At 42.2% G+C, this 13,964-nt stretch overlaps 1 long non-coding RNA gene across 1 annotated transcript in view; it reads left to right on the forward strand.

Annotated features, from left to right (window-relative positions):
* LOC116383310 (uncharacterized) overlaps window positions 1–13,447 on the forward strand; it is a 34,799-nt gene extending 21,352 nt beyond the window's left edge. The window contains exons 2-3 of the long non-coding RNA XR_004212766.1: window positions 12,332–12,446; window positions 13,374–13,447. This is a non-coding gene — a long non-coding RNA (uncharacterized LOC116383310). The remainder of the gene's footprint in view (window positions 1–12,331; window positions 12,447–13,373) is intronic.
* Window positions 13,448–13,964: the final 517 nt, after the last annotated feature.

Raw genomic sequence — 13,964 nt, forward strand, 5'->3', positions numbered from 1 at the left:
CCGCTGTAGTCTCAGATTAGCAGATGCACTCGGCTGTGTTATCACTACAGTAAAGAGTGGTGAGTGAGGAGTCAACAGGCAGTTAATGGCAGTATAACACGGACAATAAAGGGTGGTTTGAGAAAGTGTGAGTCATCGCAACCACGAGAGGCCCATCGGCCACCCAAAAAAGTATGCAGTTTGCTGTAGCAGAAAGCGAAATAACCTGTGGACAGACACAGAGGTGCACACTCATTCACACATGGAAATACTCACACATGCAAACGATTACACGATTCTCCTGACGGAGATAATTATGTAACTCATTGCTACATCGCTAGCTTCTTCCAAACAACCAACGAGCGTACAGATGTGCACTAGGGCTGTCTCTGTGACTGATTCAGGAGGAGACGGGACCGCTGCAGGGCATGCCAGTCTGACTTTACGTGTGGCTGTCGCTCTCTCTTTGAGATGTTCATAAAACATGATGGATAGTGTAATTCACAGGCTGACAAGCCAAACAGTGCTAACAAGTTCTACAGAAATCTGTGTAGAGAAAACTAGGAGGAATTGCAATTTCCCTCTATAATCACATCCTGCATTTGACTCCTTTACTGTGGGCTTACATATTTAGCAAATATCGTCAAATATCCTGTTTGCTTGCCTGTGTACTGAATTCTTTGGCACTAAGGGAGGGACAGCTGGACCACGGCCGTGTCTCTGTGTGCTCACTCCACCCCGCAGAGACATACTTGTATTGTGTCAACGTCTTATCACATCTCTGTCCTAGCAGGCCCTCTGCATCCGCTTCAGCTTGATGCTGGGCTCGACCTGCTCCTCCAATAGAAGAGGGTATGTTACTCCCATGGTACAGTCCTACTACAGTGTTTTAATTAAAGTACCTGCTTCAGAGGAGGGCGGCTCAGAGGGTGAGAGGTGGACCATCGGGTGAGAGACATCTGCCCTCACAAGCACAAAGACAGATGGACATCTTTGTGGAGTCCTTTAATGCTAATTATTATGAAGATGAGTGTCTTATACGGTGTATGATGGCTATTTCTTGTCTGGTCCTAAACGACAAGACAGCTTTCGATTGTCATCAACAAATATCATGAAAAAACAATAAATGTGTTCTTCTGTATCAATAGTTTTTTATTGGCCCAAGGCACATTCATTTCATCTAACAACGTAAATACAGGTCACTAACACACTTTACATTTTATAAAAGGCTGGACGATTTCCTAAAGCAGGTGGGTATTGTAGTCTTCAGGAAATGTTACTCCAACAAGAGTACATTGTGTATTTGTGACTATTATCTGCAGTTTGTAGGATTGACTCCAAATAAACTACAGCACCCATGTTCACTGTAACGAAGGAACAATATCATGAGTATATATGAGTCATAGGTTTTAATAGTTTTTGAGGAAAGATGAAAGTCTATGGCACAGAGAATAAAATGTATCATACTTGTTAGTGGGATCATGTTATTGTTGGTTTTGGTCTTTTCATGGGATTTGTTGGAAATAATAAGAAAAATATAGACTTTAGTCAGACTCATCCTTTCAGCATGATGCCTGATACTGATTTGCATCTGAGGACTGTAGTGTTGTTGTAGTTTGTGTCATTTAACAGGATATGACTGCCTTACTTACTAGATGACTGACTTGATCGACAGTATTTTCCATTTCAATCACTTACTGATATTGCTCTTGTGCAGCAGTCTGTTTAGAATAATAATTGTGTAAGAAAATAAGACAATATTCACGATAACAGTGTTTTTCCTGTTTATGATGTAAAACATATATGTTGAGATTATCTCATTGTTAATTCATTAGATCTTCAGATGAATAATAGATGATGTCCTTTGAGACCAGTGCCCTTGTTATTGAGAGAATTCCAGGCCAGCACGTCTTCTTTTGGTGGAAAGCCTTTTTCACAACCGGCCACTGATCCATCATGTGGCCTTGGTATTGCACATGTCATACATCAGCATTTAATATATAGTGTATTTTCTGCTCTAGTCTGCTGTAATATTTGGGTTGGACATTTTTCTGTCAGTCCTGTACGTGTCTTCATTAACGGGAGACCTGATCACATGTTATGATCTGCAGCATGCTGGGATTAATCCAGGATTTCCCTCGTTGTGATCTAATCATGAACTTGATAAACATCTCACTAGTTCTACATTTATATTACTAAGAAAATAATTAATCTGTATGAAATATGTGAATATCATACTCGGTAATGTTAGAACAATACGCTGTTCATTACGATCTACTGTGTTTTAAAATAGCAATAATTAAACATCTGCTACATTTCAATTATTTCCACTTGTGGGTAAGAACGGCCCCGAGCAAACGGGAGGCTGCGCCCTATGCATCGTGGGTATGAGAGCCTGAATAATCAAGATAATTATCTCCCTCAGCAACATGGTTGTTCAATAGGAATTACCATAAAACATTGCTAATTTTAATGGGAGACCTAATGCAACGCAAATAATTATAGCAAGATGGGACGAGAAGGGTGGAGAAGTGGAGGGACGCTTGAATCATTCACCCCCATTTAGAGGGAAGAGGAGTAGGAGGAGACGGTAGTTTGTATATCAAAAGGTGGAGTCAGATCTATTGTCACTAATTGATTCTGCTGAAAGCCTGTCGAGCAGGTAATAAGGGCCCCGAGTGATCAGCTGATCACTCGTCTAGTTAATGAGGAACTTTATTTTATAGATTCTATTTTCTCTTCTTTTGTGATTAGATTCGTAGAAGCAAAATGATTGTCCAGTTTGCATTTTCCCTTCTTTCTCACACACACACACAGACAGACACGACCAAAAAGGTCAAGCAATTAATCCAACCATAAACCACGATAAATTACCCAAACGAATTTTACAGAATAATCCATAACAATATGAGTGCTGGTTGGCCAGGCTGTAAATACAGCGGCTATTGCTGCGCTGCTTGGCTGCTGAACACTGCGGTGGAAATCAACTCTTACAGTTGTCCCTCGATGAAGGAATAAAGTCCAGGGTCAAGTTGTTCTCATTTATGCTCTTTCTGGCTCAGTTGGTTTCTGGTGATTTGTAATGCTAACAGAGACCCTGTTGTTTTTCCCTTTCCTCACTGTTTTGAGTGAATAGCACTCAATGATAAACAGCTCAGCTGCACACACTGGACCTGTTCACCCCGAGGAGAATTTGCACCAGAGTAGGGAAGTTCCTGTCATCCTTAGTTGGATGCTGATTTTACATGTGATCTTCTTTCAACATTCTTGCCATATCTTCTGAAGAGTCGACAATAGAAACCACTCTTCATTGTCTTTTTTTTTTTTTCTGAAGATCAAAAGTCCTCAGAGAAGTGCTTTAACCCAGTCACTCATCGCTGACGGACCTGATCTTGAGTGAAAGTGAGTTCTGAGTAGGAGACGAGCTCCCAAAGGCAGCAGTTCCAGAGCTGAGCGCACAATATCAATCCAGCCCTTAATGAAGCTGCTGTAATCGCACTCGTACAGGATGGTCGTCCCTCATTAGCGCTCCGGTTGGAGGAATGCTCTGCAACTCTTTGATGTTGTCAAAGATTCTCACCACTGTGTTCAGAACAAAGAGCGTCTTCCTGTAAGATAAGGGGAGGAGGACGCTTCCTTCTGCTGCGCCGAGGATGTCAGGAAACTGTTTGAGTTATGGAACCCTTTGTTTTCGGTTCCAAAACAAATTATAGAAGAAAAAACTGAATATTACTATGATCTCTTCTGGGGAATGTAGTTTGAGAGGGTGAATCCTTTCCAAATTGGTAAAACACACTAAAACCGGAAATAATATGAAATGTGTTCTCCCAGTGATGGTCTAGTGACCTGTGCAGGTTGTTTTCCTGTCGCTTATTTATGCCGATGATCCTGAATGAATTAGCAGGGATGAATGGATGGGTGAGCAGATAGTTGCTGACTGATGTCTAAAGCACTTTTATGGTAGTTTTTCTTTTTTTAAATGTTCTGAGGCATACCTGGCATTTGATAAGGCTCCGTTTCCAGGTCGCGCTTGAGACAGGATCTTGTTTTCCACACTTTGGCTCTTGCTTCCATGGCTGCAGTCTGGAGATAACGCTGAGGCTGGAGTCGCCAACCTAAAGCCACAGAACAATTGGAGAGGGGCTAAGAAAAGGGAGAAGGAAAGCAGAGATTGTGAGGGAGTGCGGGGCTAACTTATTTTTCTTGACTCTGTCTTGGGGGTTTGGGTCACACATGGGAGCTTCCCACGTCGGCGCTGATTAAAAGGCACCGCGGCTCTCCTGCCTTCAGCAGACAGGCTGCAGGGAATAATACCAAACAGAGAGGCTTTCCTAATTCTATGCATACCTGGAGGGCAGTGGAAGTTAGTCAGTTCGCCCCACACTGTTGGCTCCCTTTGTTCTGATGGGAAACAAATACAAAGAAATAATAGATTTGTTTTGAAATTTCTCATAACAGATTGACTTGTAAAGTGCGGTTTGTTTGTGGCCCTGGAGACGCCGACTGTAACGGGAACTACCACCGAAGCAGTTTGGAGTACTTTGTCAGGTGTTTCTCTTTTTCTGTCAGCATTGAATTTCTGGTCATTTTCAGTTGAAACACCACAGTTTTGTATTTATTAAGCTAAAAAAGATGTTTGCTTATTTGATATCCCTTTTCCGAACTGCACAACACACTGTTGAAACAGGAGAGGGTGTTTATTGCTCTCCTCTCCTCTGAGTCCGACTTAAAATGCCGAGTCAACGTGTTATAGATAAGGTTCACAGTCTTGTTAACTCTTACTTCATGGCAATCGATCCAATTTGGTGAGCTATTTCAGCCTGGACCAAAGTGGTGGACCGGGGGAAATGTTTTAGCCACGCTGCTACCAGCATGTGAGACAAAGTATTCATTATGTTGTCTTCATTTTGTAGATTCATGTCTTTACTGATTTGCACATTGATTCTTCCCATAGAGAGAAGGACCAGAGCTGGCATATCAACAGTGATGATTCTCAAATACTAAATCTAATGACATGATTTGGTTGGAACTGTGTCTAGCTAATAATAAAACTATTAATTATCATAGATGGAACTTGTATGCTTAGCATGTACACGTGATATTGGTGACGCGTCTGTGCACTACAGAGTTTTATATGATTTAATCTGATATAAACCAAGGTAATGAATGCTCCTGGCGACGATGGTCAGGGATCAATGCTCTCCGGATAGATCATCTGCCAGTGGCCAAACACACCAGTGCACACATTTAGACCGGCATAATTATACCAGGAGGAAATTGGCTCTCAGCTGAGGGAAATCAAGGTTTTAATTTAATTAAAGATAAGACTGCACACGAAGATATGCAATGTGTAGGTCTTTAGGTTTTACAAGCCGGTGGCCCAGGCTTGGCAGCTCCCTGGAGGACAATGAAACACTGACTGCTGTACTGTTAACATAGAAATCTATGGGCTCTGCCACATAGTCGAGTCTTTGAATGATCAGATGAACATCATAGTCAGGATATGGAGTGACTGCAGATCTGTATCCCCTAGGTCTAGGTTAATCTGCCTCAGAATTTCAACCACATGGGCGAGCTTTCAAACTGACTCAAAATCAGTCTATTGACAGATGGCAGGCCTTAGACCTGCTGCGAACAGAAACAATATCCCTGTGGAAAAAAGTCTAATTAAAATATTTTTGCTTCCATCCCCCTGCTGTGAAACGCACGCACGCACGCGCGCACACACACACAGGAGGCAAAACTTACATTCATGTTGGTGTTAACTGCTTCACATTTATTAACTTCCATCTATTTTGCATTTATAAGCAGTATATAAAGTGTTTTATGTATCTACTAACGGCTCTAACTCCTTTTTTATTGTGTTACAAACCATATAGGCAAATTTATTTGTATAGCACATTTCAACAACAAGGCAATTCAAAGTGCTTCACATAAAACCATTAAAAGCATCAAAACATAAGGCAAAAGTAAATGATTATACTGCTTATAAATACTAAATAGGAAGACTAACTATTATTTTCTATGGATACCATTTATAGCCTTTTGATTTAAAAAAAAAATAAATCTAATCTCTAATGATGCCATTGTGTCTACAATTATTTAGCCCTTGCCATCCGTTTAACAGCTTATCATTTGAGAAACTTGGAGAAACTACACTTCGTATGTGCAGATCCAGCATTAATGAGGGCAATAGCAGTACGAGAGCCTGAGCTGCGGCTGTAATGTAGCTTTCTGCTACTTAAGCAGACCTTTAGAAGCGGAGTGCAGCTCTGGGTTTTACGGCTCTCAGTAGACGAGCAGGCTATCGACAGAGCAGGAGACTCCTCTGAATTCTGATTACAGCCACTTTGTGACACCTGGGGGACGGGGAAGGATGTCTTTAAACCAGTCATAAATATTCACAGCAACTTAATTGTGCATGCTGAAGTGATATAAAGACCCAGCAGCATCACACTTCTGGGGAATTGATGCTACAGAGTACTTTGGCACCTCGCTCGGACTCGACTCGTGAGAAACTCACAGGAACAGTCCGTGTCATGAAGAATTGCCGGTCTGCAGTCTGCTCTGTTACACATGCAGCCCGGCCTTCATGCCTCCTGCTGCTGCCGATGCAGTGGCAGCTTTCCTGAGACTCCACCTCTCACCTTCTGCCATCGTTCCTCCTTCACGTTACCTCCCCCAGTTTTTTTTTATTGACTCTTTCACTAATTGCGGCCCGCATAAACAAAGCATGGAGGGGACTTGGCAGTATAAAATGCTCAGATAATTAGTTTTGCAGGGGGGAGGACTGTGTCTGTGGACATTGATCTGATGCTTTGCTGTATTGAATGCGTGAGGGAGGGACTGTGATGGTGACGGGTAGCCTGTCTCATGGATCACAGCCTCTCGTCAATACTACTCCCCCTCTGCAGCGCTCTGCTGTGGAGCATTGTGTAGAATGACACAGGTGACCATTGATTTGGGGTAATGCAAGGGAGGCATTTGTCGTAATTTAACGTTATTTCAGTGTGCTTTCATCGGTTTTGTATTTTGCTGTCGTCTTTTGCCAAGCTTGCCTCATGTCTTCATTAGTGAAAACAGAACAGCTCTTCAGTAATGACTGTAGAAATGGATCTATCGCTCTTTAACTCTTTAAAAAGTGTCTTCCTGTGAAGTTTTATTTCGAGTGGTTTTGTATTTGCACTGCTGTGCTACAGGTATTTTCTGGCAGGTGGTATATGTAGTCCTCAGCATGGTGTGACACACACCAGCAGCATCTAGAGCCGGGGGTATTCAATTACAGTTCAAAGAGGTTGGGTTACTGAAACGTCCTCCAAGCAAAGATCAAACCTCATGATGTCTAAATGATGTCCTACGCCTACTGTACGTCTATGAAAGAAAACGTACATTTCCAAAATCATTGGAGTTTTCAGACACATTGAACTTGTAGCTTTCTTTACCACAAATAGAATTAGTCCTAGCACAATAAATCTAAGGCCTACAACTCAAGGGAAAGAAAACGAGACACAATCTTCTACTTAAATACTCGTTCAGAATAAGTCCAATTGGGGGAGATTATTATTCTCATTAATTTATGTGAAATTAGTCAGGGGTCCGCCTAAGCAACACTCTGTCCGGGTCAGGACTGTGTTCTGATCTAAAGGGTTCATTTTCTCCCCGCTAACATGGGAGGGGAGAGGTTTTGCGCAGTGTCGTGTCTCTGTGTAGCAGGAATAACGATGGTGATGATGATGATGATGGGAGTGTTGGGGTGCAGGTGCACAGAGAGCTGGGGCGGTGACCTTGTCCATGGTGGGGACACAGAGAGGAGCCAGCCATCTGTCTTGGGCCATGAGGAGGTGAACTGGCATCATTGTTCAGTCTGACTGGGTGCGCTGGGGTCACTGGGAGGGCCAGAGCTCCCGGGTGGGGACCAGAATGGTGTGTCTGAGCTTTATCGACACTGACTATAAAGAGAATGAAGACGTAGACCAAAAATGTACAATATATGATGCCCTAAAATGTTCAAACAAGGTGTTATCTACTCTATTATTTTTGAGAGAATGCAGTATGAAATATAAGAACTGCTACATCACACAGAGAGTCAACCTCTGTGCCCTCTTTCTATTCACAATCCTCTTTTATACCAACGAAATAGCCCTGGCCACAATTACTTTGTCATTTTGATGCAGCAGCCTATAACCCTCCACCAATTTGTGAGTCCTTTTATTGAAACCACAAAGAGGAGAAGCCATTTGGACATAATTTGCTTCCTAACTCAGTTCAAATTGGACTTTTAATCTCCATCTTTTTGGAATACTTCACCAAAAACTATTTTTGTCATTTCTGTGTCAGTTCACCCCTGTTCTGTTCAAACCTGTTCTGTAGAGGAAAAATATTGATCCTCCTGCTGCAGCCTGGGTGCAGCCTGGTTTATATAAAAAATGATCGGAGACTTTTCTTTTAACAGCAGCAAAAAATATGGAAACCTCTGGAAATATAAGCCTCTCAAGCTCGCCTCTTAGTGAGAGCGGGGTGCACACAGTGCTTAAAGATAACAATCTCACATGTTGATGATCAGTGGTTGTGTTTACAAGGTTCACCATCTTGGTTGCGGTTATTATACGAGTGTTTGTGTTTTACCTGCTGGTGGCGCTGGGAAAAAAAAATCAGGCAATTACCAAAAGTCATTTGGGTTGATTTTGTGGGGACCATAAATGTCTGTAGAACATTTCAAAGCGGTCCATCCAGTAGTGGTTCACATGTGTCAGTCTGGAATAACCAATTAGCTGACATTGCCATCCATAAAGCCACACTGCTATCATAGCTGCAAATAATATAATAGACGATCTTAATGAAACACTTATAAAGTTTTTATAAAGTCATAGTTATGAGGTGAGTTCTTTTTATTTACTTTTACAACCACTTTAAATCTGCATGGATCATATATCAGAGCAGTTTACAGTCTAATCTGAGGAGCTATGAGGAATTCAGTCACAAGCACTCTCTCTTTAGCTCACACGGCTTTGGAGTAACTGCAAAGAATATCTATCTATCTATCTATCTATCTATCTATCTATCTAGATACACACACACACACACACAAAAAAACAAAAATAAACTTTTTCGGACATTTTTTACCGACCATTTTTTTCCAGTCTTCTTTGGTCTCCCGGGGAGGGCCCTGGACCAAATTGGGTTCTTGTAGCAGACAAAGAGCTTTTGATGAAGCAGTCGGTCTGACGGGGACATGGCAGGCTTGCAATCAAGGTGTTAAATGATAGCAGGGCCGTAATGTCTGTCCTTTCAGTTTAATCACAACCCCATAGCTCAAGTTTTACTTGGCAGTTTCAATCACCATCCCCGTTTCCTTTCACACGGGGCTTGACCCTCTCAGCTTGCCCCTCTTATATTCTTCACTCTAATGACAAGTTTCACTTCTCACCTCGTGCTCATTAGTCACCTTTGTAAGCAATAACGCCACTGCAGCACAGTCTATAAACTTGCAGGGATACGGCCACATAAATGAGTCGCTTTTTTTCCGTAATGCTGTCAAATAAAGCCGGCTCGGTCTGCGTGGCTATGTGACCATAGTGCAGCTGTTTCATGGCATTGAAGCATGATTTGTTAAAACAGAAAATGGAGTTGTTATTATGTGCTAATCACACCAACTTCAAAGGCTGAGCTTTCAACTTCCTGGACTTGAAATTCAAAGAAGAGTGTGCAAATGGCAAATCTGAGAGAGTTCAGAGGTCGTGGTGGAGCTGTGGTCTGTCGGCTGCTCAGCAGATAAAGAGTGACAGGGTAGCAACTCGCAAGCTCCTCATGAAAGTCACCATAAAGTAGTTTTACAGCTTTGCGTAGTAAAAGTGACCTCGTCGCATCTCTTTCCTCTGTCTGCAGTGTAATGACGTCGAGGGCTACAATAGCAACACACACACACACACACACACACCAGGACGAGATGAGGCCAGATGAGAGTGAGGCTGAGCAGCTCCGCCCGGCTCACTGCTGTCACTTCCTCTGTTTTATGGGAGAACTTTCTGATTCATTGGTGCTGTGACTCCATTTAAATCTGAGAATTCATTATTGAGTTTGCAGCGATGTGGCCTCTTGTTTGACCCACAGTACAGATTAAAACAACTTGCATCCTTTTCTCACACTCTAATTTTCAACATGTCACAATTCATTTATACCAAGCAAGTCGGCATGAGCTCCCCCCCCCCAAAAAATGAAGGGAGGTGATGAGGCCATATTACACAAACTGCCTCCTTTTGAATGTTCTCCAAAAACTCAGTATTAGGTCATCCCGAGCACCGTTTTTGTGAAAATGCGTTTTAAGTTTTTGGGCCATCTTGTTGTGAGCTATAGATACATTTTAAATTAGATTATTTAATAAGCTTGCAAGATTTTAAAAACGGCATTAAGGATTGGTTGGTTTTCCATTATTGTTCGCTGTGAGGATGGATTGTCAGCAGGTAGAATAAAAAGCAAAACATTTTCTATAATAGTATAAACTTTACTTTACTGTTGCCGTGTACCGCACGCTGACATTGTGGTTTAACTCGACTGGAATGTGTAGCCTTACAGGTGTTTGGAGCTGCATGGGTTTATTTAAGCTGATATGTCTCAGAAATGGTTCATTTCATGGTTGGCACAGTACACCATCCCTCTCTGCATTGAGCGAGGGTTAAGCCCGTGTAAATGCACAGGTTTCTTGAACAGCACATACCTCTGACATTCTCTGGCGGCTCTGGGTCCAGTATGTGTGAAATGGTGTGTAGCGAATCCCACTTCTTTTTCTTTTAGCATGGCTAGCACCCCCTTTGATTTCATAGGCTCCATTACTCTTCAATCTGGATCCCAAATGTACTTAAAGCGCTGCCAGCACATCAGAGAAAATTATGGTTTTGTTTTTTTTATGTTTGAATAGACGGTGCTTTTAGTATGATGTGCCACCTTTACCCAAGAAAAACATGTAAACCATTAGATTTTGCTTTAAATCAATTGTGGATTTCAAATGTAACTATGGTGACATTTAAAAGCTAAAGAGAGAAAAAACACCTCTGCTCAGTAGTTGTGTGGTCTTGATTGGACAGTTTTATGTCTCGGATGGAAATTTACGACTGCGTGACGTAGCACACTGCATGTAGTAGTATGAGCGCTGCACATAGTAAAGCACACTGTTGCTATCAAATTAAAGTGTCTGTGACCCTCGTGGCCAGCTCACAGACATCCATCCAAAAACACCCGGTGTCCCGTGACCGTAATCTTGACTCTTGACCGGGGTCACTGAACTTGACAGGATCCCGACCTTGCAGAAGATGGAGCACGGAAGACATCGGGTTCACGCTGACCCTGGCTTTTAGCTCAAGTGATTTTTATATGCACTTCCACCTGACACTGACGGATGATGAGCTCCTTTTCTCTTTTGAGAGGCGCACAAAACAACGAGCGTAAGACTGCCATCTATTCGACAGTCTTCCTTACTTGCTGGTTTTAATACATATAATTAGAATTGTCCGATAGAACCAAGCAAATCTTACATACCGAAATTGGCCACCTGCCCGACTCCCATTGTGGGTTCGGATAAAAATAACATTTTAAATGTGTTGATGCCAAACACTGGCAAACGGAGAGAGAGCACAATATGAAACAGATGCCACCACAGATGGAGGATAAACAGGCACATACATTTCTGTTACAAAGCAGAACTGTCACTAGCAGCAGTAAATGATAATTGTGTTGTGGAAAAGTAGGGATTCAGAGCCTGGTGTCTCGTGGGGTTTCATGGCATTCTGTACATCTGTCAAGGAAATCTTACCATGGCCTTTGATATCGTTCATTTGACACACTAAGAAAGAAATGATGTTTGCCTTTTGATTTGTTCTTGCTGAACCTTGAGCAGCTGTGGATACAACCTATCCAGTCCTCCAGCAGTGGTACCATGTAACTCTGCACCAGAGCATCCGACTGTTTTACTAGATGAAAGCATTATTTACCGGGCATGATCAGTTTAATGATACTTATTTTTGGAGAAAATCTGTGCTGCTCAAAATTGCATCGTTGTGTTGAAATGATCAGTTAATTCATGAAAGCTTAATCTAAAATATACATTTTTTTTTTTCCAATCAACACAGTTACGCATCCCCCCCTAAAGATCATTTAATGAGTTGGGTTTATGTGTGATACCTGTTGTCTTATTACTGTAAGTGAGAAACCCAGAGGAGACTTTAACATGTCCTCTAGTGTGATGATTATATGCAGGAAGTTTTGATTAACTGCCAGCAAGGATATATCGCAGTAACTGTCATCCTGCCGCTGTATTTATTATGCAGCGTTTTTATATTTTGGCCACTGTGTGTTTTAGGGGGAGGCGTGTGGAGTAGGTGAGACAAGGTCTGGAGCCGTCACCCACTGAGGGAGCCCAAGGGAGCCCAGGCAGTGATCTACACTCTGGCAGGACACCCGCAGTCTTCAGCACGGTGTGTTATGACATGTAATCACAGAAAGTCTTCTGCTGTTGCTCCTCTCTTTGTCTCTCTGTAGCACTACCCCCATCTCGCACCCTGCAACCCTATGGCTATATGCTTTATTTGAAGATTTTGGAGGCTTTGTTTTTTTGTTTAATGCTATGATTGAATTTGCATTTGTCCTTTGTATGGCAGTGCTTATATGTCTTACGGTATAGAAGATCCAGATGTGCATCTTTTCTTAAAACCCAGAGGCTGAGCATAATCAGAGTACTGGAGGGATTAGAACAGCTGGTTACCCTGAATACCTTTCTCTACCAAACCCCTATCACTGGATTTAAACATCTGAATAAGGTAGTTGTTCATTGTATGTGCAATATATGTCCATCTTTCACTTGATTGTTTTGTCTTAATTCAATTATATGATGTGCAATCCCTTTCATAAGGTTTTGTGAGGAAGGTTAATACTATTTTGTTGTTTCATTTTAGTCACCGGTCAAGAAGTACAAATATCTTCCAAGTGCAGCTAAATTAAAATGCTAGCGTAATGCCAGAGCCGAGAATGTTCTGTGGCTAACAGAAAACGAAGCTACAGTACGTCATGATATCCAGTTATCTCCAGCTATAAATACAGCGTAGGCACAATAATATAGTGTTGTGTCCTGGTTGTTTGGGAGGTATACTGACTCGTAAAGCAGACAGCTGGCTCACAATGCATTGCTTTTTACCAATGCTCCTATAGCCTATTCTATTACACTTGTCATATGTAAAAAATGTGGTTACCTTTGGAGTGACTTATCTGTGAATATGTTCTGCTTTTAATACCAGTGGAGTCCTGGTGCTTCATGAGGGGGAAAAGGCTTCAGTATGTTGGTCTGCGTCCGTCTGTAGCTGACTGCTGTAGGTGCGATGTGTCTGACTGTCATCTCCTCTTCACAGGTCACTCATCAACCTGAAGCCTTCTCCTCTGATCTGCTGACTCACTCTGCACACAGCGAACCATTCCAGTCCAGGAGGGAGGAACACCAGCGAGAGGTAAACAGTGTAGCTGAGAGGCTTGCAGATGACGGGTTCGGCAGTACAGAAGCTGAGCAGTTTTTTTTTAAGCAAAGGGCAAGCACTCAGGGGTTACAAACACCCACGCTCAAATATTTTAGTGTGCAGACAAATATTTTAGTGTGGGAGTTTGTAACTGTACCACACAGAGACGGAGAGAGGGAGGGAAAGCGCAAGAGAATATTCTCTATTTTCCATGCCCTGGGCGTTAGACATACCAGGAGCGACAGAAATCTCGCCAAGTGGGATAAGATCATAAAACTGCAAGGCACTCTCCTCTCATTTTCAACTAAATGGATAAAATGGTGTCAGCATGTTACTGCGAGCCCCTCCGGATCCGAATTGCTGGCAGGATTATAAACTGAAGCAGTTACTCCATGACAAGACACGGAGTCCTTTCCCATCAAGGAAGATTTCATTTGAAATGGATTAGCAGCAAACAAATATCACAAAATAAAGTAGGGCTGAAAAATT

The sequence above is a fragment of the Anarrhichthys ocellatus genome, unplaced genomic scaffold (genome assembly GCF_004355925.1).
Source record: "Anarrhichthys ocellatus isolate YVR2014 unplaced genomic scaffold, GSC_Weel_1.0 scaffold7, whole genome shotgun sequence".
In the NCBI taxonomy this organism is placed as follows: Eukaryota; Metazoa; Chordata; class Actinopteri; order Perciformes; family Anarhichadidae; genus Anarrhichthys; species Anarrhichthys ocellatus.